Raw genomic sequence first — 4,475 nt, forward strand, 5'->3', positions numbered from 1 at the left:
GGGGTTTCACCATGTTGACCAGGATGGTCTCGATCTCTTGACCTTGTGATCCACCCGCCTCGGCCTCCCAAAGTGCTGGGATTACAGGCTTGAGCCACCGCGCCCGGCAAGAGTCACCCCTTCTAAGGGGAGAAGAGTAGCTGCTGCTATATCCTTCATATATGACTGGTCTCCCTGATAAGACATTTCTAAAGATCTAACCAGGGTCCCATTGACAGAAAATCTATCCTTTCTCATTATTGTTGAAGGTAAAGAAAGAAATACAACCAACGAATCATCCTATTTCATTATCAACTCTGTTTCATTAACAACACTTTTTTCACTTTGTTTCTGCCCTCTTTACAAATCTGAAAGACTATCAAGTGTGAGAGTCAGTAAGCTTGACCTACTGTCAACTTGCAGCTGTCTTGCTGGTGCCTAGGGATTAGATTACCCTCCACACCAAAGAGGCCTAACAGCTGTAGTCCTCCAAATTAGAGGCAGAGAAAGGTATACTTTCTAAACACATGCAGGAGTCTCCAGAGGATGGTATAGGGGATAAGTCTGCAAGCAATCAACTCCTCTATCTTCTAAGAGGGCTAAGAAAGCTGCTGGTGGGGGAGGGAACAGAGAGAAGAGTTGAGACTTGGAGATTCTAATCATCTAAATCTGAATATATTTCATCATTATGACTCTGAGTGGAAAGGAGCTATAAAATTCAAAGGGGAGTTAGCATGGGCAGAGCATGCAAAAATCTCTCTCCCAAAGGTAAGCACTGATTGACAGTTGTACTTTGCTTGTTCAAATTAATCTTTCCCTTTTCCAAAGCTGATCCTAGTGACTTAACAGACATCATACTCTATGGCATGTGGGGAAACATTATTATTTTGTCACAATTAGTGGGTCTGGAGTTAAACTGGGGTTAAAAAATTTCAGTAATCCCACTTACTAGATAGTAAAGACAGAAAATCATACAGGAGGCAATGCAGAGGAACAAAGGTTTTGGAGTCCAATTCTCTGGGTTTGTTTTCCAGTTTTACTTACTAGCTATGAACCTTGGGTAAGTCACTAAATGTATATGTGCATTCATTTCCTCATCTGTAAAATGAGGTAACAGCCTTATAAGCACCTACTTCATAAAGGTGTTGTAAAGATTACATGAGATCATGCATATAAATAACAAGTATTTGATATATACTAAGTACTAAATAAATATTAAACTACTAATCATATGACATAAAGAAAATTTCTCTACTTAAGCTTTACCTTCTATCTTTGTAAAATGGAAAAAATACCATCCTCATAACTACAAAAATTAAGTGAAAGATGTGTTTAGCATAGCTCCAATAATAATAGCTATTAAAATATATCTCAATAGTAGTTGTTATCAGCATATTCCTAAAAAGCAGCCACAGGCCAGGCATGGTGACTCACACCTGTAATGCCAGCACTTTGGGAGGCTGAGGCAGGTGGATCACCAAGACCAACCTGGCCAACGTGGTGAAACCCCATCTCTACTAAAAATACAAAAAAATTACTTGTACGTGGTGGTGCATGCCTGTAATCCCATCTACTCCAAAGGCTAAAGCAGGAGGAACCTTAAACCCAGGAGGCAGAAGGTTCAGTGAGCTGAGATCGAGCCACTGAATTCCAGCCTGGGCAACAGAGCGAGGCTCTGTCTCAAAAAAAGAAAAACAAAACAAAACAAAACACCGGGCATGGTGGCTCATGACTGTAATCCCAGCACTTTGGGAGGCTGAGGCAAGTGGATCAAGAGGTCAGGAGTCAGAGACTAGCCTGACCAACATGGTGAAACCCCGTCTCTACTAAAAACACAAAAATTAGCTGGGTGTGGTGGCACATGCCTGTAGTCCCAGCTACCTGGGAGGCTGAGGCAAGAGACTCATTTGATCCCAGAAGACGGAGGTTGCAGTGAGCCGAGATCATGCCACTGCACTCCAGCCTTGTGACAGAGCAAGACTTCATCTCAAAAAAAAGGAAAAAAAAAAAATTAGCCAGGTGTGGTGGCAGGCGCCTGTAATCCCAGCCACTAGGGAGGCTGAGGCAGGAGAACTGCTTGAACCCGGGAGGTGGAGGCTGCTGTGAGCCGAGATCCTGTCATTGCACTCCAACCTGGGTAACAGAGCAAGACTCTTCCTGGGGGTGGGGGCAGCAGCTACAAAATGAAAGTGGTACAGAGAAAGAAAAAGAAAAAAACAGGCCTGGCACAGCAGCTCATGCCTCTAATCCCAGGGGTTGGGAGATAAAAGTGGAAGGATTGCTTGAGGTGAGGAGTTTGAGACCAGCCTGGGCAACACAGCAAGACTAAGTCTCTACAAAATATATATATATATTTTGAGCTGCAGTATCGCTCTGTCATCAGGCTGGGGTACGGTGGCACAATTTCGGCTTACTGCAACCTCTGCCTCCCATGTTCAAGCGATTCTCCTGCCTCAGCCTCCCAAGTAGCTGGGATTATAGGCGTCCACCATCACGCCTGTCTGTTTTTTATTTAGCAGAGACGGGATTTCACCATGTTGGCCAGGATGGTCTCAGTCTCCTGACCTCGTGATCCACCTGCCTCGGCCTCCCAAAGTGCTGAGATTACAGGTGTGAGCCACTGTGCCCAGCCTACAAAACACTTTTAAAAATTAGCTGGGCATGGTGGTACATGCCTGTAATCCCAGCTACTCCAGAGGGATGGAAATAAATTCAGTTTCTAACAGTCTATAGCTATGGTTACTACTCAAGCACTTCTGGATGAAATTCAGATGAGGACTGAATGATGGGCCTTCCAGGGGTCAGATAATTCTCCAACCCTGCCACTAAAGTTGTAGCACAATCATGAAAGTGGGGAGAGCCAACTTAGAGGCAGTCCTGTAGAGCTGGTAAAGTTTTTAGAATCAGGGAAGTCTGAGTTCTGTTCTCTGCTTTGCCACAATCCACTGTGATCTTAGGCTACTCATTCCTTTTGTTTTTCTGATCCTCAGTTTCCTTATCTATTAGGATCTTTGGGGCAGAATGGAATTGGGGAAAGTGGCAAAGAGCAGAATTTGAATTCACTTCCAAAGTTCTGCGTACATTTAAGAAACTTACTGCTAAGGCATCTGTGAGAATAAATTACTTTTTTTTTTCCTGTCACTCTTAGGATATGCTTAAGTTACTGAGGATGAAATACTTCTAAAACATCTTATATTTATGTGGTATTCATACACACTGTCTCAAAGGGAAAAGAGGACAGACTAGCAGAATGCTAAACTTTAAAAGAGTTTAGTCTTGGTGGCTCATACCTGTAATACTGGCACTTTGAAAGGCTGAGGTGGGAGGACTGCTTGAGGTCAGAAGTTCAAGACAAGTGTGAGGAACATAGTGAGACCTTATCTCTAAAAAAAAAAAAACAAAAATTAGCCAGGCATAGTGGTGCATGCTTGTCATCCTGGCTACTCAGGAGGCTGAAATGGGAGAATCACTTGAGCCCAGGAGGTTGAGGCTGCAGTGTGCTGTGATCATGCCACTGCATTCCAGCATGGACCACCAAGTGAGACTCTGTCTCAAAATAATAAATAAATAGGCCAGGCATGGTGGCTTTCGCCTGTAATCCCAGCACTTTGGGATGGTCAAGGCAGGTGGATCACCTGTTTGAGACCAGCCTGGACAACATATAGGGAAACCCTGTCTCTACTAAAAAATACAAAAATTAGCTGGGCGTGGTGGTGCACACCTGTAGTCCCAACTACTTGGGAAACTGAGGCAGGAGAATTGCTTAAAGCCAGGAGACAGAGGTTGCAGTATGCTGAAATCGTGCCACTGTATTCCAGCCTGGGCAACAGAGCAAGACTCGGTCTCTCAAAAATAAATAAATAAAAGACAAGACAAATGACACAATTTTATGTATATGCTATACTCTCAAGAAACAATAGAACAAGTTACTAGTTTTTTCAACTTACTCCCCCACATTTTTATGTATTTCAAAGCATGTGCTTCAAAGGGTAGAATATTAAGCCTCAATGTTACTACTCTACAATATGGGAAAATGTGGGAGTTACAACAGACTGAATTCTCACGGCTAAACGTATCACTTGAGCTCTAGGGTAGCGTAAAGACAGGAAACAGTTGCAGACACAGTTCAGTTACAAAGTCCCTGTCACTAACTCCCAGAGATGGGAAGTCAAGCCAGGTCCCAGACGTGGTCAGCAAGCTTTCTTGCTAATAAGCAACCTTGGATTCTCAGAGATCAATAACTACTGACTTAGAAAACACGACCTCAAACCCTAATATGTAACCTCAAGAATATGTTCTCACTGGGCATGGAGTTCACGCTTGTAATCCCAGCACTTTGGGAGGCTAAGGCGGGAGGATCATTTGAGCCAGGAGTTTGAGACCAGCCAGGGCAACATAACGCGACCCCACCTCTAAAAAAGAAATAGTATGTCCTGCCTTCTTCCCTGTTCACAGCAATTGATGGGCCACCTCTATGTTTTGATCTTTTTTTTTTT

The 4,475-nt window shown here is 43.5% G+C and overlaps 1 protein-coding gene across 2 annotated transcripts in view; it reads right to left on the minus strand.

The window, feature by feature from the left end:
- The window catches only part of RAB5B (RAB5B, member RAS oncogene family), a 23,085-nt gene that overhangs the window by 9,825 nt on the left and 8,785 nt on the right, over nt 1–4,475 (minus strand). The window contains exon 2 of one of the 2 annotated variants that reach the window (XM_017519405.2): nt 390–543. The exons of the other annotated variant lie outside the window; for it this stretch is intronic. The gene's annotated coding sequence lies outside the window, so the exon portion shown is untranslated. The remainder of the gene's footprint in view (nt 1–389; nt 544–4,475) is intronic. 2 annotated transcript variants of the gene reach the window in all.

This window comes from Cebus imitator, unplaced genomic scaffold, assembly GCF_001604975.1.
Source record: "Cebus imitator isolate Cc_AM_T3 unplaced genomic scaffold, Cebus_imitator-1.0 Scaffold741, whole genome shotgun sequence".
Taxonomy (NCBI): Eukaryota; Metazoa; Chordata; class Mammalia; order Primates; family Cebidae; genus Cebus; species Cebus imitator.